Source organism: Hemiscyllium ocellatum, chromosome 14 (genome assembly GCF_020745735.1).
Source record: "Hemiscyllium ocellatum isolate sHemOce1 chromosome 14, sHemOce1.pat.X.cur, whole genome shotgun sequence".
Taxonomy (NCBI): domain Eukaryota; kingdom Metazoa; phylum Chordata; class Chondrichthyes; order Orectolobiformes; family Hemiscylliidae; genus Hemiscyllium; species Hemiscyllium ocellatum.
In genome coordinates this window covers 83560886-83584641 of record NC_083414.1, presented here as the reverse complement: position 1 = coordinate 83584641, position 23756 = coordinate 83560886, and the positions used below count along the sequence as shown (strand labels likewise).

At 54.4% G+C, this 23756-nt stretch overlaps 1 long non-coding RNA gene across 3 annotated transcripts in view; it reads right to left on the bottom strand.

Moving 5' to 3' along the window:
* Positions 1–23756, bottom strand: part of LOC132822431 (uncharacterized) — a 569944-nt gene that overhangs the window by 413709 nt on the left and 132479 nt on the right. For all 3 annotated transcript variants that reach the window (XR_009645439.1, XR_009645438.1, XR_009645440.1), the window contains exon 2: positions 5925–6140. This is a non-coding gene — a long non-coding RNA (uncharacterized LOC132822431). The remainder of the gene's footprint in view (positions 1–5924; positions 6141–23756) is intronic.

Genomic DNA, 23756 nt, shown 5'->3' with positions numbered 1-23756 from the left:
AGTGGCCTCACCAACATCCTGTACAGATACAACATGCCACCACAACTCCTATACTCAATGCTCTGACTGATTAAGGCAAATGTGTAAAATGTGTTCTGTACCGCACTGTCTGCATTTGACTCCAATTTCAAGGAACAATGTACCTGCAGCCCTATGTCCATTTGTTTCACAACACTCACCAGGCCCTTACCATTAAGTGTATAATTTCTGCTCTGATTTACCTTCCCAAAATGTGTAACCTCGTATTTATCTAAATTAAACTTCATCCGTCACTCCTTGCCCCTTTGTCCCATCTATTTGTGGTCTTGTTGTACTCTGAGATAATCTACTACACCACCTTTCTGATGTAATCAGTAAACTTACCAACTATGGTCACAATATCCACATCTAAATCCTTTACATAAATGATGAAATGTTTTGTGAACTCAGTATTGATTCTTACAGCACACTGCTGCTCACAAGCCTCCAGTCTGAAAAATACGCCTCTCCCTTCAAGCCAATTGTGACGAGCTTCTTCTGTATCCCAATGTGACAGAACCTTATTAATCTGCCTACCAATCAGAATGTTATGAACCCCTTGCTGAGGTCCATATAGACAATGTCGACCAAACTGCCTTCATCAATCTTCTTTGTCACCTCTTCATAAAACGCAATAAAATTAATGAGACATGATTTCCCATGCAGAAAGCCACGTTGTCTACCCCGATCAGCCCTTTCCTTCCCAAATGTATGTAAATGCTATCCCCCAGAATCCCCTCCAACAACTTACCCACCACCGACATCAGGCTCACCGGTCTATAGTTCCCCCGGCTTTTTGGGTCACTGTTTCCTTTCTAGCCCCACCCCTCCACTGCTCACAACAAATGTTAAATGTAACCAGGTCGGTGATATAGCCGATGATATCGGTCTCAGACTGGGTCAGGGTCAGTTTTAGGAACAAGTCAGGCTAGTTTCTTTAATCTGCTCAAATAGCACGTTTATGATCCAGAGCAATGTTACTCAAACTATGGTGGAAAGAATGGATATGTCATGTTCTAAAAACTCACACACACACACACACACACACACTCTGCAATTGTAACTTGAAAGAACTTTGTCCAGATATTATCCCTTGTACATTGTCCAAACTATGTCTCCATCACATTCCCTGTTCCATGTCGGTGCATCATTGCTGCTGTCATACACAGAGCCATACCCTGAGCAGAAAATGGTCTTGGTCGATTTGAAGATCTGTTTTTATGTTCCTGCTTCATTAAAAAATAAAAATGTCTAATTTATTCAGAATACGTGTGTTAAAATGAATGCATTTTTTAATGAAATACAGAAATTGCTGGAAAAGCTCGGAGGGTCTGTCAGCATCTAGATGCATTTTACATGATGTAGTTGTACCAGCCTCCACCACTTCCTCTGGCAGCTCATTCCATACACACACCACCCTCTGTGTGAAAAGGTGCCCCTTAGGCCTCATCAAAACCTTTCCCCTCTCACTTTCCACCAATGTCCTCTAGTTTTGGATGCCCCTAACCTGGGGAAAAACCCTGACTACTCACCCTATCCATGACCGTTCTGATTTTATAAACCTTTCCTGCTGCGAAATGTGACTTCAATCAACACGAATGGCTGTACTTTCAATAATCCCGGGCCGAAATGCTGAAATTCAACACCGACACCTGTTCTTTCTCCATCAAGTCACAATCCTAAAACCAGTTTAATCAGTTTGTTCAGATATATTATGAGACACTTCTGTGGGATTTACACCTAGACCTTTGTGCCCAGAGGTAGGGACACGAGCACCACTCGGCAATACCCATAAAGCTGTAACATTATTCTCCTGTATGTTTGTTCATCAGCCTGTTCTGACATGCTGTGACATACCTCTGCAACAGACAGGACTTCAATCCAGGCCTTCTCATCCAGAGCTAGGAACACTACCACACAAGTTCAGGAATTGGAATCAAACCCAGAGCTCTGGCTCAGAGACACAGACACTGCCCACTACTACAATACCCAGATTTTGGGTCATATTTTAGTGCCCGCTTCCAGCTCCGCGTGGATTGATTATAATCAGGTTACTATTACTGAATTACAAAAAACACTTTGTATTATTAAACAAATGCAAGATATTTGTCTCAACTGTAGGATATTGAGTGTACTTGCTGAATATTGAAATTAACTATGAACATCTTTAATCGCTATTATCTGTAGTCTGCAATATTAGGGAAAGAAATCCCGCAGAAACACTCTGCCCAATGAAGGGTCTCAAATAGATGTTTATTACTGAACACCAGAGGCGAAGGAAGGGATTAATTTTTGACCCCAAAACACCGATCAATCTTACCCACCTCTAACGTGTGCCTGCCCTCTTCCTAAAGTAAAAAATGAGATCTGCAGATGCTGGAGATCACAGCTGCAAATGTGTTGCTGGTCAAAGCACAGCAGGCCAGGCAGCATCCCAGGAATAGAGAATTCGACGTTTCGAGCATAAGCCCTTCAAGGGCTTATGCTCGAAACGTCGAATTCTCTATTCCTGGGATGCTGCCTGGCCTGCTGTGCTTTGACCAGCAACACATTTGCAGCCCTCTTCCTAAAACCATGAAATGATACCAGGCCGCTGATTACTGTCCAGCCTCTCCTCCCGAACTACTGTGTCTGCAATCCGTCCCTCCTCCCTCTAACCACACAAGGCAAACCAAGCTCAGGGTCTTTGTGAAAATCAAGGCCAGAGTGTGCAGGCCTCCTGGAGAGGGGTGGGCATTTTAAAATTAAACAGGGAAGGGGAGGTGGCAGTCATATCACACACTGAGCTGAGGGGTGGCAGATGGCGGATAGTCTGGATTAATGCCAGGCATTGGATTTGGTAAATCAAACAAGAACAGGACCTATACAATTAAAAGTAGGGTCTTTTGGTGGTGTTGTAGTACAGAAACCTAGGCCGTCAGGTTTAATTCTTTAAAATTTGCATCTGATATAGAAAGTGGCTAAGAAGGTGTTTAATACACTTGTCTTCATAGGTCAGACCTTTGAGTATCGGAATTGGGACGTCATATTGAGGTTGTACAGGACATTGGTGAGACCTCTCCTGGAATACTGTGTCCAGTCTGGGCATCCTGCCCGCTCATTCCATAGGCACACCACCCTCTGGGTGAAAATGCTGCCCCTTACGTCACTTTTAAATGTTACCCTCTCCCCTTAAGCCTATGTCCTCTACTTTTGGACTCCGCCGTACCCTTTGCAAATATCTTGACTATTCACTTTGATATTATTCATCTTGATATTACTAAGCTGGAGAGGGTTCAGAAGAGTTTAACCTGGATGTTACTGGAAATGGAGGGTTGAGCTACAAGGGGAGGCTGAATAGGCTGGGACTTTTTTCACTGGAGAGTATGAGGTGGAGGGGTAACTTTGCAGAGGTTTATAAAATGATGAGGGGTACAGATAAGCTAAAGGGCTGATGTCTTTTCCCGAGAGTTGGGGATTCAAAACGGAGGGATATTTTGAGGCGTGAGGAAAAAGATTGACAAAAGTCAGGAGAGGTAATTATTTCAGACAGAAGCTGGCTTGTGTGTGGAATTAACTTCCAGGGGAACTGGTGAAAATAGGGACAGTTACAATGTTTAAAGGACATTTAGATCAGTAAATGGGCAAGACATCAGTGTGGATGGTGCTGTGAGCAGCTGCCATCTCCCTCCCCATCCCCCTCCCTCTCCCTCCCCCTCCCTCTCCCTCTCTCCCTCCCCCTCTCTGAATGAATGGTTTTCCCCCCTCTGCCAATGCCTGTGCAGTGGCGTGGGGAGGCCAGCAGAGGGTGGCATTGCATCACTTTCAGCACCACAGAAACTGCCAGACCTGCCCCACACAGAGACACACACATACACACACAGCAATTGTTAGGACACGGCGTGAAGCTCATCTGGTAAGTTAAACTAAACTAAACATAAAGAAATGCTCAATTTACCTTGCAAACTGTTGAAATATGAGTGATAGAGAACTCCCAAATTCCAGTGTTTAAACAAAAAATATCAATGTATTTTTTTAACTCTGAAAGTGAACATTTTACACCAACTATTCACAACTCTGGGACCCTCTTTCTCCTCACCGCTTATTACCCTACTCCAACACTGCAGCAATATAGTGTTTCAATGAGATACTTATTAAAATTACATAAACGTAATTTCAAAGCCACACAGCAGCTGTTGTTTCATCTGACCGCACACCAATATCCCTTTTTCCCATCTTTCCTGGGAAGACTGGCTCATGTTACCGGATGCTATCGAAGTGTCTACATTTCAGCATTCTGAAACCTGGGAACTCATCCTTCCATGACACTGTCTCTCAGTCTCCTCCTCTCTGTCTATACCCCAAACCCCTCCCATGTGGTGATATTTAAACTGATACACCCGCCATCTCTCCCTGTCAGTGATGTTCACACCCACAGCACCCCCTTGTCATGGCACAATGGAGATATGGAGCTGGAAATGGGTGGGAGCTGCACATCCTGTCACTTCCAGCATGGGCTGCAAGTTTCCCCAAACTGGGCAGGGATCTAACAGTGTTACTGGGTAATGCACTGGGGTGGGGTACACAGTCCTACATGGTGGGAGGGTAACTGCTCCTGGGTTACAGATCAATGCACTGGGGTGGAGTACACAGTCCCACATGCTGGGAGGGTAACTGCTCCTGGGTTACAGATCAATGCACTGGGGTGGTGTACACAGTCCTACATGCTGGGAGGGTAACTGCTCCTGGGTTACAGATCAATGCACTGGGGTGGGGTACACAGTCCTACATGCAGGGAGGGCAACTGCTCCTGGGTTACAGATCAATGCACTGGGCTGGGGTACACAGCCCTACATGCTGGGAGGGTAACTGTTCCTGGGTTACAGATGAATTCACGGGCGATCACTGCACAGGCCTCTGTGCTGGTCAGACTGTCTGGTTGCCGTTTATGGACAATACAATGATGTGGTCTGCACAGCTCCCCGTGCGGGACAGGTATGTAGCCTGTGCACAGTACATCATATTGGTGGGGTGGGTAGGGGTGAAAGGTGATGGACAGGTCATGGAGTTTCCCGGAAGTTTCCGTTTCTGACATTCTATAACCGGCATTCCCCGGAACGTTCCGTCCCCGACATTCTATAACTGACATTCCCCGGAACGTTCTGTCCCCGACATTCTATAACTGACATTCCCCAGAACGTTCTGTCCCTGACATTCTATAACCGACATTCCCCGGAACGTTCTGTCCCTGACATTCTATAACTGACATTCCTCGGAACGTTCTGTCCCTGACGTTGTTTGTTTGTGAACGGCCGGACGTCAGTGAATTGAACAAACGATAAGATCCCGAGGGAAGAGATCCCGTTACAGGGAGAAGGAGACACTGTTCCGAAGGCCCCACAGGCAGTTAAAGGGGGGAATACGTTTCCCTGGGTTTACATTTCTCCACGACACAGGATCGACCACAATTTAGACCAAAATATACGAAACTCCCAGACTCCGTTTGTCTTCAAGATACTGGGAGAGAATCCTTCAGGACAGCAACGTTCCCACCCTCCGTATTAGGAACTGGGAAGGAGTGACCTGTGTCTGCTCTCGAGTGATCGAGTGTGTGGGAATGTTCTAGAAACCATCTGTCCTTATGGATGTGTCTCTGTGTGTTTGCGGACGAGGGTTTCTTGTGGTTTATGTCACATTTTTGTCAGAAATTCCGACCTTCCCATTTGTTATTTCAGCTCCAATTATTTTAATAAATCCCTGAATACAGAGACACATTTGAAAATCTCACTGGGTCCCCGATCAAACGGGTCCCTTTGCCACCAGGCTGATGGATAATGGGTTTGTTTTCCTTCCTCAGAGTTAACGTAGTGACCATCTACGTCCTGCTTTATAAAGATTGTGGATTGTCTCCATGTGTCAGACGTTACCTGGGGGCCATGGCAGCGGCGGATCTCCTGGTCATTATCCTCGACCTGATCCTGAGACACATTCCCATTGTTTATCGGGAACAGTTTTATTTCCTGTGGGACTCTGTCCCCGTGTGTAATATCCACGCCTTCCTGCTTTATGCAGCCACTGACTGCTCTGTCTGGTTCACCGTAACTTTCACCTTTGATCGGTTTGTGTCCATTTGTTGCCAGAAGCTGAAAAGTAAATATTGCAGTGAGAAAACGGTGGCTGTGGTTCTGGGAGCAGTGACTGTGCTGAGCTGTTTAAAGAACATTTCCTGGTATTTTATGCTCAGGGCTCGGTATTGGCTGGTGAACTCCCCCTGGTTTTGTGATGTAACAGACGGTGTTCGATTCTCCATTGCCTGGGTCACAATCGAGTTCCTCCACCACATTCTAACCCCGGGTGTCCCATTTTTCCTGATTCTGCTGCTCAATGTTCTCACCGTCAGACACATTTTAGTGACCAGCAGAGCCCGCAGGAGACTCCGCGCTCACACCAATGGGGTCGCTCAGTCTGACACTGAAATGAGAAACCGAAAAAAATCCATCATTTTACTGTTTGTGATTTCGGCCAATTTCATCCTGTTATGGTCAACGTTAATGCTGTATTCTATATGGGGCCGGATGTATGCTTTTGGGTATGAGTCTGTGTATCTCGATCCCTTTGTGCAGGAATTGGGCTTCATGCTGCAGCTCCTCAGTTGCTGCACAAACACCGCGATTTATGCCGTGACCCAGACTAAGTTCAGGCAGCAGCTAAAGAATGTGCTGAAATATCCCTTCACTCAAATCCATCCATCCATCAAATTCCCTCATTAATCACACCATCCGGGATTTTCTCATTTCAGTTCAGTGTTTCAGCGATGGAGCAGCCTGTCGCTATGGTAACAGACTGAGGGGAGCGCTGGTTTGTCCATCCTTATCCCACAGCGGGGTGACAGGGAAACATTTCAATTTTTCTCACAACTCAGGGGCCAGTGAGAAAAGGCACCATCCCACTGACTGTATCCATCACTTCCATTTGTAACCAATAAAAATGCTGATGAAAGCGTGCCGAGCAGCAGAGTGACCGATGTTGTTGTGTGTCTTTGTGTTGGAGAAGCTGAGCTGGAGAGAGACAGACTCAGCCCCAAGTCCTGGTCCTCAGGGAAGGGGAGGGCACCGCGCCCTGAGCTCAGGAGCTGGGGTTAACTCCCTCTGTTCCCCCCACTGGGCCTGGCCTCCCCATTACCTCTCCCCTACCCTTTCTCTCTCTCTCTCTCTCTCTCTCTTTCAGCACACACTCTCTTTTCCAAACCTTTCCCTCATCCCCCACTCTCTCTCCCTCAAACACACACCCAAACCCGGTTTCTCCACCAGCCTCCACTTTCCCTCTCCCCCTCTCTCTCTCTCTCATGCCGGCGCAGTCTCCCTCCCACAATTCCATCTCTACCCTATTTTCCCCACCCCCACACGCAGCCTCACCCTCAAACATCCCCAGTCTCTGGGTCAGAGGGAGAGGTAAGGACCAGGGAGACAGAGTGTGTCAGAGAGAGAGAGGGAGGGAGGGACAGGAGGGAGAGCGATTCAGTCAGAGAGAAACGGAGGAATGTGGGGAGAGAGAGAGAGAGACTGATTGAGGGGGGTCAAGAGTGAGAGATGGTGGAGGGAAAGTGAAGGAACGGGGGAGAGAGAGGGGACAAGGGAGAGATAGTGTGAGATAGGGGAGGACGAGAGATGGGACAGAGGGAGGGGAGGGAATGTCAAGAGTGAGGGAGAGGCCGAAAGAGGGGATGGGAGAGAGAGGGAGCACGAGAGAGGGGGAGGAAAAGGGAGAGGGAGAGGGCGAGAGAGGGGAGGGAGGTAGGGGAGGGAGAGAGAGAGGGGAGAGGTTGAGAGAGGGGAGGATGAGACAGGGAAGTGAGGGAGGGGAGTGCAAGAGAGAGGAGCAATAGAGGTAGGGAGAGTGAGAGCGGGGAGGGGTGAGAGGGGGGTGGGCGAGAGATTGGAGTGCGAGAGAGGAGGAGGGCGAGAGAGGAGGAGGGCGAGAGAGAGGAGGGCGAGAGAGAGGAGATGGCGAGAGAGGGGTGAGCGAGTGAGGAGAGGGAAGGGAGGGGAGGGCGAGATGGCCGGAGGGCGAGAAAGTGGGGAGGGCGAGAGAGGGGGAGGGTGAGAGAGGAGTGCGAGTGAGGGGAGAGGGAGGTGAAGGCGAGAGGGAGGGAGAGGGCGAGAGAGGAGAGGGAGAGAGAGGAGAGGCAGGGGTTGACGAGAGAGGTGAGGGGACGAGAGAAGGAGGGAGAGAGAGGAGGGCGAGAGAGGAAGGGCGAGAGAGGAGAGGGCGAGAGAGGAGAGGGTGAGAGAGGGGAAGGAGGGAGGGGAGGGCGTGAAGGAGGGTGAGGGTGTGAGATGGAAGCGAAGGAGGGGAGGGCGAGAGAGGGGTGAGGGTGAGAGAGGGGAGTGTGAGAGGGGTAAGGCAATAAAGGGGAGGGCGAAAGAGGGGAGTGAAGGAGGTGAGGTTGAGAGGGAAGGAGAGGGCGAGAGAGGGGAGGGCAAGACAGTGGGGAGGGTGTAAGAGGGGAGGGCAAGAGGGAGGGTGGGGCCGAGAGAGGGTAGAGAGGGAGGGTCCGAGAGAGGGTAGAGAGGGAGGGGAGAGCGACAGAAGGGTGAAGGTGAGAGAGAGGACGACTAGATATGGTAGGAAATTGAGGGCGAGAGAGGGGAGTGCGAGAGAGGGGAGGACGAGACGAGAGAGAGAGAGGGAGGGGAGGGCGAGAGAGGGGAGTGCGACAGGGGAGGGCAAGAGAGGGGAGAGAACGGAGGAGGCTAGAGTGGAGGGCGAGAGAGGGGAAGGAGGGAGGGGAGGGCGAGAGAGATGAGGGAGGGAGGGGAGGGTGAGAGAGATGAAGGAGGGAGGGAGGGCGAGAGGAAGACAGAGGGTGAGAGAGGGGATGGGAGAGGGGGGAACAGAGAGAAGGGGAACAGAGAGAAGGGGAACAGAGAGAAGGGGTACAGAGAGAGGGGGAACAAAGAGAAGGGGATAAAGAGAGGGGGACAGAGAGAAGGGGATAAAGAGAGTAGGGGATAAAGAGAGAAGGGGAACAGAGAGAGGGGAACAGAGAGAGGGGAACGGAGAGGGGGGATAAAGAGAGGGGGATAAAGAGAGGGGGATAAAGAGAGGGGAAAAGAGAGAAGGGGAGCAGAGAGAAGGGGATAAAGAGAGAAGGGGTACAGAGAGAAGCGGAGCAGAGAGAAGGGGAACAGAGAGAAGGGGAACAGAGAGAAGAGGATAAAGAGAAGAGGATAAAGAGAGGGGAGCAGAGAGAAGGGGGATAGAGAGAAGGGAAACAGAGAGAAGGGAAACAGAGAGAAGGGGAACAGAGAGAAGGGGATAAAGAGAGGGGAACAGAGAGAAGGGGAACAGAGAGAAGAGGATAAAGAGAGGGACAGAGAGAAGGGGAACAGAGAGAAGGGGTATAGAGAGAGGGGGACAGAGAGAGGGGGACGGAGAGAGGGGGACAGAGAGAAAAGGAACAGAGAGAAGGGGGATAGAGAGAGGGGGACAGAGAGAGGGGGACAGAGAGAGGGGAACAGAGAGAAGGGGAACAGAGAGAAGGGGATAAAGAGAGAAGGAGATAAAGAGAGGGACAGAGAGAAGGGGAACAGAGAGAAGGGGGATAGAGAGAAGGGGATAAAGAGAGAAGGGGAACAGAGTGAAGAGGAATAGAGAGAGGGGAACAGAGAGAGGGGGATAAAGAGAGGGGTATGAAGAGAAGGGGATAAAGAGAGGGGGACAGAGAGAAGGGGAGCAGAGAGAAGGGGATAAAGAGAGAAGGGGTACAGAGAGAAGCGGAGCAGAGAGAAGGGGAACAGAGAGAAGGGGAACAGAGAGAAGAGGATAAAGAGAAGAGGATAAAGAGAGGGGAGCAGAGAGAAGGGGGATAGAGAGAAGGGAAACAGAGAGAAGGGAAACAGAGAGAAGGGGAACAGAGAGAAGGGGATAAAGAGAGGGGAACAGAGAGAAGGGGAACAGAGAGAAGAGGATAAAGAGAGGGACAGAGAGAAGGGGAACAGAGAGAAGGGGGATAGAGAGAGGGGGACAGAGAGAGGGGGACGGAGAGAGGGGGACAGAGAGAAAAGGAACAGAGAGAAGGGGGATAGAGAGAGGGGGACAGAGAGAGGGGGACAGAGAGAGGGGAACAGAGAGAAGGGGAACAGAGAGAAGGGGACAAAGAGAGAAGGGGATAAAGAGAGGGACAGAGAGAGGGGAACAGAGAGAAGGGGATAGAGAGAAGGGGATAAAGAGAGAAGGGGAACAGAGTGAAGAGGAACAGAGAGAAGGGGAACAGAGAGAAGGGGAAGAGAGAGAAGGGGAAGAGGGAGAAGGGGATAAAGAGAGGGGGACAGAGAGAAGGGGAAGAGAGAGAAGGGGATAAAGAGAGGGACAGAGAGAAGGGGAACAGAGAGAAGGGGGATAGAGAGAGGGGGCAGAAAGAGGGGGACAGAGAGAGGGGAACAGAGAGAAGGGGAACAGAGAGAAGGGGAACAGAGAGAAGAGGATAAAGAGAGGGGAGCAGAGAGAAGGGGAACAGAGAGAAGGGGAACAGAGAGAAGAGGATAAAGAGAGGGACAGAGAGAAGGGGAACAGAGAGAAGGGGAACAGAGAGAAGGGGATAAAGAGAGAAGGGGATAAAGAGCGAAGGGGATAAAGAGAGAAGAGGAACAGAGAGAAGGGGAACAGAGAGAAGGGGAACAGAGAGAAGGGGATAAAGAGAGGGGGACAGAGAGAAGGGGAACAGAGAGAAGGGGGACAGAGAGAGGGGGACAGAGAGAGGGGGAACAGAGAGAAGGGGAACAGAGAGAAGGGGAACAGAGAGAAGGGGATAAAGAGAGAAGGGGATAAAGAGAGAAGGGGATAAAGAGAGGGACCGAGAGAAGGGGAACAGAGAGAGGGCAACAGAGAGAAGAGGATAAAGGGAGGGGGGACAGAGGGAGTGGGACAGAGAGAGGGGGAAAGAGGGAGGGGGACAGAGGGAGGGGGGACAGAGGGAGGGGGGACAGAGGGAGGGGGACAGAGGGAGGGGGACAGAGGGAGGGGGGAACAGAGGGAGAGGGGACAGGAGGAGGGGGGACAGAGAGGAGGGTGGACAGAGAGGAGGGGGGGACAGAGAGGAGGGGAACAGAGAGAAGGGGACAGAGAGAAGGGGACAGCGAAAAGGGGAACAGCGAGAAGGGGAACAGCGAGAAGGGGATAAAGAGAGGGGGACAGAGAGAAGGGGAACAGAGAGAACGGGAACAGCGAGAAGGGGATAAAGAGAGGGGAACAGAGAGAAGGGGGACAGAGAGAAGGGGATAAAGAGAGGGGAACAGAGAGAAGGGGAACAGAGAGAACGGGGACAGAGAGAAGGGGACAGAGAGAAGAGGGACAGAGAGAAGGGGGACAGAGGGAGAGGGGACAGAGGAAGGGGGGACAGAGGGAGGGGGACAGACGGAGGGGGGCAGAGGGGGGACAGAGGGAGTTGGGACAGAGGGAGGGCGGCAGTGGGAGGGGGGCACAGGGAGGGGGCAGAGGGAGGGGGACAGAGGGAGGGGCACAGGGGGGGACAGAGGGAGGGGGGCTGAGGGTGGTGGGGCAATGAGAGGGGGGGCAGAGTTGTGGGTAGAGAGAGGGGAACAGAGAGAAGGGGAACAGAGGGAGGGGAACAGAGGGAGGGGAACAGAGAGAAGGGGATAAAGAGAGGGGGACAGAGAGAAGGGGAACAGGGGGAGGGGAACAGAGGGAGGGGAACAGAGAGAAGGGGATAAAGAGAGGGGGACAGAGAGAAGGGGGACTGAGAGAAGGGGGACTGAGAGAAGGGGATAAAGAGAGAAAAGGAAAAAGAGAGAAGGGGAACAGAGAGAAGGGGATAAAGAGAGAAGGGGATAAAGAGAGAAGGGGATAAAGAGAAGGGGAACAGAGAGAAGGGGATAAAGAGAGAAGGGGACAGAGAGAAGGGGATAAAGAGAGAAGGGGATAAAGAGAGAAGGGGATGAAGAGAGAAGGGGATATAGAGAGAGGGAGACAGAGAGAGGGGGACAGAGGGAGGGGGGACAGAGGGAGGGAGGACAGAGTGAGGGGGACAGAGGGAGGGAGGACAGAGGGAGGGGGACAAAGAGAGGGGGACAGGGTTGTGGGTAGAGAGAGGCGAACAGAGAGAAGGGGACAGAGAGACTGGGGGCAGAGAGAGGGGGGCAGAGAGAGGGGGGCAGAGAGAGGGGTGCAGAGAGAGGGGGGCAGCGAGAGGGGCAGGGGGGGCAGAGTGAAGGGGAATAGAGAGAAGGGGAACAGAGAGAAGGAACAGAGGGAGGGGGGACAGAGGGAGGGGAACAGAGGGAGGGTGAACAGAGGGAGGAGGAACAGAGGGAGCGGGGACAGAGGGAGCGGGGACAGAGGGAGCGGGGACAGAGGGAGCGGGGACAGGGGGGGCAGAGAGAGGGGGGCAGAGACAGTGGGGACAGAGAGAGGGGGGACAGAGAGAGGGGGGACAGAGAGAAGAGGGTCAGAGGGAGGGGGTCAGAGGGAGGGTGGACAGAGGGAGGGTGGCCAGAGGGAGGGGGTCAGAGGGAGGGGGGTCATAGGGAAGGGGGCAGAGGGAGAGGGGACAGAGAGAGGGGGACAGAGAGAGGGGGGATAGAGGGAGGGGGGACAGAGGGAGGGGGACAAAGGGGACAGAGAGAGGGGCGACAGAGAGAGGGGGGACGGGGGTTAGAGAGAGGGGGGACAGAGTGAGTGGAACAGAGAGAAGGGGATGTAGGGAGGGTGCAGACAGAGAGAAAGTGTAGAGAGAGAGAGAGGGGACGGAGCCAGTGGGGACAGAGAGAGACGGAGGACAGAGCAAGTGGGGACAGAGAGAGGGGGGGCACAGAGAGAGGAGGGACAGAGAGAGGGAGACAAAGTGGGGGTCAACAAAGAGAGCGGGACAGAGAAAGGAACAGAGAGAGAGGGGATAAAGAGAGGGGAGTCAGAGAGTTGTGGGCAGAGAGAGGGGAACAGAGAGAAGACGACTGAGAGGTGGAGAGAGAGAGAGAGAGGGCGGACAGAGAGAAGGGGAGAGTGAGGGAAACAGAGAGAAGTGAACAGAAAGAAGGGGACAGAGAGATGGGGACAGAGAGTGGGGGGAACAGAGACAGGGGGACAGAGAGAGGAGGGACAGGGAGGGTGGACATAGAGAGGGGGACAGAGAGAGGAGGGACAGAGAGAGGGGGACAGAGAGAGGAGTGACAGAGAGAGGGGGACAGGGAGGGTGGACATAGAGAGGGGGGACAGAGAGAGGGGGACAGAGAGAAGGGGGATAGAGAGAAGGAGATAAAGAGAGAAGGGGATAAAGAGAGAAGGGGATAAAGAGAAAAGGGGAACAGAGTGAAGAGGAACAGAGAGAAGGGGAACAGAGAGAAGGGGATAAAGAGAGGGGAACAGAGAGAAGGGGAACAGAGAGAAGGGGATAAAGAGAGAAGGGGAACAGAGAGAAGGGGAACAGAGAGAAGGGGAACAGAGAGAAGGGGAACAGAGAGAAGGGGATAAAGAGAGGGGGACAGAGAGAAGGGGAAGAGAGAGAATGGAATAAAGAGAGGGACAGAGAGAAGGGGAACAGAGAGAAGGGGGACAGAGAGAAGGGGGACAGAGGGAGGTGGGACAGAGGGAGGGGGGACTGAGGGAGGGGGGACAGAGGGAGGGGGGGGACAGAGAGAGGGGGGATAGAGGGAGGGGGACAGAGAGAGGGGGACAGAGAGAGGGGGAAAGAGGGAGGGGAACAGAGAGAAGGGGAACAGAGAGAAGGGGAACAGAGAGAAGGGGAACAGAGAGAAGGGGATAAAGAGAGAAGGGGATAAAGAGAGGGACAGAGAGAAGGGGAAAAGAGTGAAGAGGAACAGAGAGAAGGGGAACAGAGAGAAGAGGAAGAGAGAGAAGGGGATAAAGAGAGTGGGACAGAGAGAAGGGGAACAGAGAGAATGGGATAAAGAGAGGGACAGAGAGAAGGGGAACAGAGAGAAGGGGGATAGAGAGAGGGGGACAGAGAGAGGGGGAACAGAGAGAAGGGGATAAAGAGAGAAGGGGATAAAGAGAGAAGGGGATAAAGAGAGGGACAGAGAGAAGGGGATAGAGAGAGGGGGACAGAGAGAGGGGGACAGAGAGAGGGGAAAAGAGAGAAGGGGAACAGAGAGAAGGGGAACAGAGAGAAGGGGAACAGAGAGAAGGGGATAAAGAGAGGGACAGAGAGAAGGGGAACAGAGAGAAGGGGAACAGAGTGAAGAGGAACAGAGAGAAGGAGAACAGAGAGAAGGGGAACAGAGAGAAGGGGATAAAGAGAGGGGGACAGAGAGAAGGGGAACAGAGAGAATGGGATAAAGAGAGGGACAGAGAGAAGGGGAACAGAGAGAAGGGGATAGAGAGAGGGGGACAGAGAGAGGGGGAACAGAGAGATGGGGAACAGAGAGAAGGGGATAAAGTGAGAAGGGGATAAAGAGAGAAGGGGATAAAGAGAGAAGGGGATAAAGAGAGGGACAGAGAGAGGGCAACAGAGAGAAGAGGATAGAGGGAGGGGGACAGAGGGAGGGGGACAGAGGGAGGGGGGACAGAGGGAGGAGGACCGAGAGGAGGGGAGACAGAGAGGAGGGGGACAGAGAGGAGGGGAACAGAGAGAAGGGGACAGGGAGAAGGGGACAGAGAGAAGGGGACAGCGAGAAGGGGACAGCGAGAAGGGGAACAGCGAGAAGGGGATAAAGAGAGGGGAGCAGAGAGAAGAGGGACAGAGAGAAGGGGGACAGAGAGAAGTGGGACAGAGAGAAGGGGGACAGAGAGAAGGGGATGAAGAGAGGGGAACAGAGAGAGGGGGACAGAGAGAAGGGGACAGAGAGAAGGGGACAGAGAGAGGGGACAGAGAGAGGGGACAGAGAGGAGGGGAACAAAGAGAAGGGGAACAGAGAGAGGGGGACAGAGAGAAGGGGAACAGAGAGAAGGGGGACAGAGAGAAGGGGAACAGAGAGAAGGGGACAGAGAGAAGGGGGACAGAGAGAAGGGGTCAGAGAGAAGGGGGATAGAGAGAAGGGGACAGAGGGAGGGGGACAGAGGGAGGGGGGACAGAGAGAGGGGGGTACAGATGGAGGGGGGACAGAGGGAGGGGGGACAGAGGGAGGGGGTCAGAGGGAGGTGGGGCAGAGGGAGGGGGGACAGAGAGAGGGGGGACAGAGGGAGGTGGGGCGAAGAGAGGGGGACAGAGTTGTGGGTAGAGAGAGGGGAACAGAGAGAAGGGGATGGAGAGATGGTGCAGACAGAGGTGGGGCAGAGAGAGGGGGGAAAGAGCGAGTGGGGACAGAGAGACGGAGGGCAGAGCGGGGGGAACCGAGAGACGATGGGATGGGGGGTGGGACAGAGAGGTGGGGGACAGTGAGAGTGGGTGACACAGAGAGGGGAAACAAGTGAGAGTGAGAGAGAGAGGAGGAACAAAAAGAGGGGGGACAGAGAGAAGGGGAACAGAGAGAAGGGGAACAGAGAGAGGGGAACAGAGAGAGGGGAACAGAGAAGGGGGGATAAAGAGAGGGGGACAGATAGAAGGGGAACAGAGAGAAGGGGAAAAGAGAGAAGGGGGACAGAGAGAAGGGGATAAAGAGAGAAGGGGATAAAGAGAGAAGGGGATAAAGAGAGAAGGGGAACCGAGAGAAGGGGATAAAGAGAGGGGAAAAGAGAGAAGGGGAACAGAGAGAAGGGGATAAAGAGAGAAGGGGAACAGAGAGAAGAGGATAAAGAGAGAAGGGGGACAGAGAGAAGGGGATAAAGAGAGAAGGGGATAAAGAGAGAAGGGGATGAAGAGAGAAGGGGATATAGAGAGAGGGAGACAGAGAGAGGGGGGCAGAGAGAGGGGGACAGAGGGAGGGAGGACAGAGGGAGGGAGGACAGAGGGAGGGGGACAAAAAGAGAGGGGGACAGAGTTGTGGGTAGAGAGAGGGGAACAGAGAGAAGGGGACAGAGAGACTGGGGGCAGAGAGAGGGGGACAGAGACAGGTGGCAGAGAGAGTGGGCAGAGAGAGGTGCAGAGAGAGGGGGACAGAGAGACTGGGGGCAGAGAGAGGGGGGCAGAGACAGGTGGCAGAGAGAGGGGGCAGCGAGAGGGGCAGATGCGGGGGGGGGCATAGAGAAGGGGAACAGAGAGAAGGGGAACAGAGAGAAGGAACAGAGGGAGGGGGAACAGAGGGAGGGGGACAGAGGGAGGGGGGACAGAGGGAGGCGGAACAGAGGGAGGGGGACAGAGGGAGGGGGACAGAGAGCGCGGGTCAGAGAGGGGGCAGAGAGAGGGGGCAGAGAGAGGGGGGCAGAGAGAAGGGGGACAGAGGGGGGACAGAGGGAGGGGGGACAGAGAGAGGGGGGACAGAGAGATGGGGGACAGAGAGAGGGGGACAGAGAGAGGGTGGACGGGGGTTAGAGAGAGGGGGACAGAGTGAGTGGAACAGAGAGAAGGGGATGGAGGGAGGGTGCGGACAGAGATAAAGTGTAGAGAGCGGAGGGGGGGACAGAGAGAGTAGGGACAGAGAGAGGGGGACAAAGAGGGGGTTAACAAAGTGAGGGGTCAGAGAGAGGAACAGAGAGAGAATGGATAAAGAGAGGGGAGTCAGAGAGTTGTGGGCAGAGAGAGGGGAACAGAGAGAAGACGACTGAGAGATGGAGAGAGAGAGAGAGAGAGAGAGGGCGGGCAGAGAGAAGGGGAGAGTGAGGGAAACAGAGAGAAGTGCACAAAAAGAAGGGGACAGAGAGATGGGGACAGAGAGTGGGGGGAACAGAGACAGGGGGACAGAGAGAGGAGGGACAGAGAGAGGGGGACAGGGAGGGTGGACATAGAGAGGGGGGACAGAGAGAGTGGGGACAGAGAGAGGGGGACAGAGAGAAGGGGAACAGAGAGAAGGGGATAAAGAGAGGGACAGAGAGAAGGGAAACAGAGAGAAGGGGAACAGAGAGAAGGGGAATAGAGAGAGGGGGACACTGAGAGGTGGACAGAGAGAGGGGGACAGAGAGAAGGGGAACAGAGAGAAGGGGATAAAGAGAGGGGAACAGAGAGAAGGGAATAAAGAGAGAAGGGGATAAAGAGAGAAGGGGATAAAGAGAGAAGGGGATAGAGAGAAGGGGATAAAGAGAGAAGGGGATAAAGAAAGACGGGGATAAAGAGAGAAGGGGAACAGAGTGAAGGGGAACAGAGAGAAGGGGAACAGAGAGAAGGGGGATAGAGAGAGGGGGACACTGAGAGGGGGACAGAGAGAGGGGGACAGAGAGAGGGGGACAGAGAGAAGGGGAACAGAGAGAAGGGGATAAAGAGAGGGGGACAGAGCGAAGGGGAAGAGAGAGAATGGGATAAAGAGAGGGACAGAGAGAGGGGGACAGAGGGAGAGGGGACAGAGGGAGAGGGGGACAGAGGGAGGGGGGACAGAGGGAGGGGGACAGAGGGGGCAGAGAGTGGGGGGCAGAGGGAGGGGGTTCAGAGGGAGGGGGACAAAGTGAGGGGGACTGAGGGAGGTGTGACAAAGAGAGGGGGGCAAAGAGAGGGGGGACAGAATTGTGGGTAGAGAGAGGGGAACAGAGAGAAGGGGACGGAGAGAGGGTGCGGACAGAGAGGGGGGACAGAGAGAGGGGGAAAGTGCGAGTGGGGACAGAGAGACGGAGGGCAGAGCGAATGGGGACGGAGAGCGGGGGGAACCGAGAGATGAGGGGATGTGGGGGGACAGAGAGGTGGGGGTCAGTGAGAGTGGGTGACAGAGTGAGGGTGACAAAGAGAGGGGAAACGAGTGAGAGTGAGAGAGAGAGGAGGAACAGAGAGAGGAGGGACAGAGAGTTGTGGGCAGAGAGAGGGGGACAGAGAGAAGGGGACAGAGAGTAGGCGGACAGAGAGAGGGGGGACAGAGACGGGGACAGAGAGAGGGGGACAGAGAGAGGGGGACAGAGAGAGGTGGGACGGGGTTAGAGAGAGGGTGGACAGAGTGAGTGGAACAGAGAGAAGGGGATGGAGGGAGGGTGCGGACAGAGAGAAAGTGTAGAGAGAGAGAGACAGGGGATGGAGCCAGTGGGGACAGAGAGAGACGGAGGACAGAGCGAGTGGGGACAGAGACGGGGGGGTGGGGGACAGAGAGAGGAGGGACAGAGAGAGTGGGACAGAGAGAAGGGGAACAGAGAGAAGGGAATAAAGAGAGAGACAGAGAGAAGGGGAACAGAGAGAAGGGGAACAGAGAGAAGGGGGACAGAGAGAGGGGGACAGAGAGAGGGGGACGGAGAGAGGGGGACGGAGAGAAGGGGAACAGAGAGAAGGGGATAAAGAGAGCGGAACAGAGAGAAGGGGAACAGAGAGAAGGGGAACAGAGAGAGGGTGATAAAGAGAGAAGGGGATAAAGAGAGAAGGGGATAAAGAGAGGGACAGAGAGAAGGGGAACAGAGAGAAAGGGGATAGAGAGAAGGGGATAAAGAGAGAAGGGGATAAAGAGAGAAGGGGATAAAGAGAGAAGGGGAACAGAGTGAAGAGGAACAGAGAGAAGGGGAACAGAGAGAAGGGGAACAGAGAGAAGGTGATAAAGAGAGGGGGACAAGGAGAAGTGGAAGAGAGAGAATGGGATAAAGAGAGGGACAGAGAGAAGGGGAACAGAGAGAAGGGGGATAGAGAGAGGGGGACAGAGAAAGGGGGACAGAGAGAGGGGGACAGAGAGAGGGGGACAGAGAGAAGGGGAACAGAGAGAAGGGGAACAGAGAGAGGGGGATAGAGAGAGAAGGGGATAAAGAGAGGGACAGAGAGAAGGGGAACAGAGAGAAGGGGGATAGAGAGAAGGGGATAAAGAGAGAAGTGGTTAAAGAGAGAAGGGGATAAAGAGAGAAGGGGATAAAGAGAGAAGGGGAGCAGAGTGAAGAGGAACAGAGAGAAGGGGAACATAGAGAAGGGGAACAGAGAGAATGGGAACAGAGAGAAGGGGATAAAGAGAGGGGGACAGAGAGAAGGGGAACAGAGAGAAGAGGATAAAGAGAGGGGAGCAGAGAGAAGGGGGATAGAGAGAAGGGGAACAGCGAGAAGGGGAACAGAGAGGAGGGGAACAGAGAGAAGGGGAACAGAGAGAAGGGGAACAGAGAGAAGGGGATAAAGAGAGGGGGACAGAGAGAAGGGGAACAGAGAGAAGGGGATAACGAGAGGGACAGAGAGAAGGGGAACAGAGAGAAGGGGAACAGAGAGAAGGGGAACAGCAAGAAGGGGAACAGAGAGAAGAGGATAAAGAGAGGGGAGCAGAGAGAAGGGGGATAGAGAGAAGGGGAACAGAGAGAAGGGGAACAGAGAGAAGGGGAACAGAGAGAAGGGGATAAAGAGAGGGGAACAGAGAGAGGGGAACAGAGAGAAGGGGATAAAGAGAGAGGGACAGAGAAAAGGGGAACAGAGAGAAGGGGATAAAGAGAGCGGAACAGAGAGAGGGGGACAGAGAGAAGGGGAACAGAGAGAAGGGGAACAGAGAGAAGGGGATAGAGAGAGAAGGGGATAAAGAGAGGGACAGAGAGAAGGGGAACAGAGAGAAGGGGGATAGAGAGAAGGGGATAAAGAGAGAAGTGGTTAAAGAGAGAAGGGGATAAAGAGAGAAGGGGATAAAGAGAGAAGGGGAGCAGAGTGAAGAGGAACAGAGAGAAGGGGAACATAGAGAAGGGGAACAGAGAGAAGGGGAACAGAGAGAAGGGGATAAAGAGAGGGGGACAGAGAGAAGGGGAAGAGAGAGAAGGGGATAAAGAGAGGGAGAGAGAGAAGGGGAGCAGCAAGAAGGGGAACAGAGAGAAGAGGATAAAGAGAGGGGAGCAGAGAGAAGGGGGATAGAGAGAAGGGGAACAGAGAGAAGGGGAACAGAGAGAAGGGGAACAGAGAGAAGGGGATAAAGAGAGGGGAACAGAGAGAGGGGAACAGAGAGAAGGGGAACAGAGAGAAGGGGAACAGAGAGAAGGGGATAAAGAGAGGGGGACAGAGAGAAGGGGAACAGAGAGAAGGGGATAACGAGAGGGACAGAGAGAAGGGGAACAGAGAGAAGGGGAACAGAGAGAAGGGGAACAGCAAGAAGGGGAACAGAGAGAAGAGGATAAAGAGAGGGGAGCAGAGAGAAGGGGGATAGAGAGAAGGGGAACAGAGAGAAGGGGATAAAGAGAGGGGAACAGAGAGAGGGGAACAGAGAGAAGGGGATAAAGAGAGAGGGACAGAGAGAAGGGGGACAGAGAGAAGGGGAACAGAGAGAAGGGGGATAGAGAGAGGGGGACAGAGAGAGGGGGACAGAGAGAGGGGACAGAGAGAGGGGAACAGAAAGAAGGGGAACAGAGAGAAGGGGATAAAGAGAGGGGAACAGAGAGAAGGGGAACAGAGAGAAGGGGAACATAGAGAAGGGGATGAAGAGAGTTGGGGACAGAGGGAGGGGGGACAGAGAGAGGGCGGAAAGAGGTGGGAAATAGGGAGGGGGAGAGAGGGAGGGGCGACAGAGGGAGGGGGACAGAGGGAGGGGGACAGAGGGAGGGGGGACAGAGGGAGGGGGGACAGAGGGAGGGAGGACTGAGGGAGGGGGACAAAGAGAGGGGGACAGAGTTGTGGGTAGAGAGAGGCGAACAGAGAGAAGGGGACAGAGAGACTGGGGCAGAGAGAAGGGGAACAGAGGGAAGGGGAACAGAGAGAAGGGGGACAGAGAGAAGGGGGACAGAGAGAAGGCGGACAGAGAGAAGGCGGACAGAGGGAGGGGGGGACAGAGGGAGGGGGTACAGAGGGAGGGGGAACAGAGGGAGTGGGTGACAGAGGCAGGGGGTGACAGAGGGAGGGGAGACAGAGTGAGGGGGACCGAGGGAGGGGACAGAGGGAGGGGTGCAGAGGGAGGGGGGACAGCGGGAGGGGGATCAGAGGGAGGGGGACTGAGGGAGGTGGGGCAAAGAGAGGGGGGTGGATAGAGTTGTGGGTAGAGAGAGGGGAACAGAGAGAAGGGGACGGAGAGAGGGTGCGGACAGAGGGGGGGCAGAGAGAGGGGGAAAGAGCGAGTGGGGACAGAGAGACGGAGGGCAGAGCGAATGGGGACGGAGAGCGGGGGAAACGAGAGATGAGGAGATGGGGGGACAGTGAGGTTGGGGACAGTGAGAGTGGGTGACAGAGTGAGGGTGACAAAGAGAGGGGAAACGAGTGAGAGTGAGAGAGAGAGTAGGAACAAAAAGAGGGGGTGCAGAGAGAAGGGGAACAGAGAGAAGGGGAACAGAGAGAAGGGGAACAGAGGGAGGGGAACAGAGAGAAGGGGATAAAGAGAGGGGGACAGAGAGAAGGGGAACAGAGAGAAGGGGATAAAGAGAGAAGTGGATAAAGAGAGAAGGGGATAAAGAGATGGGGACAGGGAGAAGGGGGACAGAGAGAAGGGGATAAAGAGAGGGGAAAAGAGAGAAGGGGGACAGAGAGAAGGGGATAAAGAGAGAAGGGGAACAGAGAGAAGGGGATAAAGAGAGAAGGGGATAAAGAGAGAAGGGGATAAAGAGGGAAGGGGATAAAGAGAGAAGGGGATGAAGAGAGAAGGGGATATAGAGAGAGGGGGACAGAGAGAGAGGGACAGAGGGAGGGGGACAGAGGGAGGGGGGACAGAGGGAGGGGGGACAGAGGGAGGGAGGACTGAGGGAGGGGGACAAAGAGAGGGGGACAGAGTTGTGGGTAGAGAGAGGGGAACAGAGAGAAGGGGACAGAGAGACTGGGGGCAGAGAGAGGGGGGCAGAGAGAGGGGGGCAGCGAGAGGGGCAGAGGGGGGCCGGTTGGGCAGAGAGAAGGGGAACAGAGGGAAGGTGAACAGAGAGAAGGAACAGAGGGAGGGGGGACAGAGGGAGGGGGGCCAGAGGGAGGGGGACAGAGGGAGCGGGGACAGAGGGAACGGGGACAGAGGGAGCGGGGACAGAGGGAGCGGGAACAGAGAGAGTGGGGACAGAGGGAGCGGGGACAGTGGGAGCGGGGACAGAGGGAGCGGGGACGGGGGGGGCAGAGAGAGGGGGGGAGAGAGGGGGGGCAGAGATAGGGGGCGCAGAGAGAGGGGGGACAGAGAGAAGGGGGTCAGAGGGAGGGGGGACAGAGGGATGCGGGACAGAGGGAGGGGGTCAGAGGGAGGGGGGACAGAGGGAGGGGGACAGAGGGAGGGGGACAGAGGGCGGTGGGACAGAGAGGGGTGGGACAGAGAGAGGGGGATAGATGGAGGGGGGACAGAGAGGGTGACAGAGAGAGGGGATAGAGGGAGGGCGGACAGAGGGAGGGGGGACAGAGGGAGGGGGACAGAGGGAGGGGGACTGAGGGAGGTGGGACAAAGAGAGGGGGGCAAAGAGAGGGGGACAGAGTTGTGGGTAGAGAGAGGGGAACAGAGAGAAGGGGACGGAGAGAGGGTGCGGACAGAGGGGGGCAGAGAGAGGGGGGAAAGAGCGAGTCGGGACAGAGAGACGGAGGGCAGAGCAAATGGGGACGGAGAGCGGGGGGAACCGAGAGATGAGGGGATGTGGGGGGACAGAGAGGTGGGGGACAGTGAGAGTGGGTGACAGAGTGAGGGTGACAAAGAGAGGGGAAACGAGTGAGAGTGAGAGAGAGAGGAGGAACAGAGAGAGGAGGGACAGAGAGTTGTGGGCAGAGAGAGGGGGACAGAGAGAAGGGGGACAGAGAGAAGGGGGACAGAGAGAGGGGGGCAGAGAGGGGGGGACAGAGAGCGGGGGACAGAGAGAGGGGGACGGGGGTGAGAGAGAGGGGGGACAGAGTGAGTGGAACAGAGAGAAGGGGATGGAGGGAGGGTGCGGACAGAGAGAAAGTGTAGAGAGAGAGAGACAGGGGACGGAGCCAGTGGGGACAGAGAGAGACGGAGGACAGAGCGAGTGGGGACAGAGAGAGGGGGGGGACAGAGAGAGGAGGGGACAGAGAGAGGGGACAAAGAGGGGGTTAACAAAGAGAGGGGGACAGAGAGAGGAACAGAGAGAGAGGAACAGAGAGAGAGGAACAGAGAGAGAGGGGATAAAGAGAGGGGGGTCAGAGAGTTGTGGGCAGAGAGAGGGGAACAGAGAGAAGACGATGGAGAGAGAGAGAGAGGGGCGGACAGAGAGAGAGCGCGGACAGAGCGAGAGGGCGGACAGAGAGAGGGGGGACAGAGAGAGGGGGGACAGAGAGAGGGGGGACGGGGGTTAGAGAGAGGGGGGACAGAGTGAGTGGAACAGAGAGAAGGGGATGGAGGGAGGGTGCGGACAGAGAGAAAGTGTAGTGAGAGAGACAGGGGACGGAGCCAGTGGGGACAGAGAGAGACGGAGGACAGAGCGAGTGGGGACAGAGAGAGGGGGGGACAGGGAGAGGAGGGACAGAGAGAGGGGGACAAAGAGGGGGTTAACAAAGAGAGGGGGACAGAGAGAGGAACAGAGAGAGAGGGGATAAAGAGAGGGGAGTCAGAGAGTTGTGGGCAGAGAGAGGGGAACAGAGAGAAGACGACTGAGAGATGGAGAGAGAGAGAGAAAGAGAGAGAGAGGGCGGACAGAGAGAAGGGGAGAGTGAGGGAAACAGAGAGAAGTGAACAGAAAGAAGGGGACAGAGAGATGGGGACAGAGAGTGGGGGGAACAGAGACAGGGGGACAGAGAGAGGAGGGACAGGGAGGGTGGACATAGAGAGGGGGGACAGAGCGAGGGTGTGACCGAGTGAGGGGGACAGGGAGGGGGGGACAGAGAGAAGTGAACAGAGACAGCGGGAAAGAGATACGGGTGACAGAGAGAGGGGCCCGAGAGAGGGCGGACAGAGAGAAGGGGACAGAGAGAAGAGGACAGAGAGAGGGAGTCC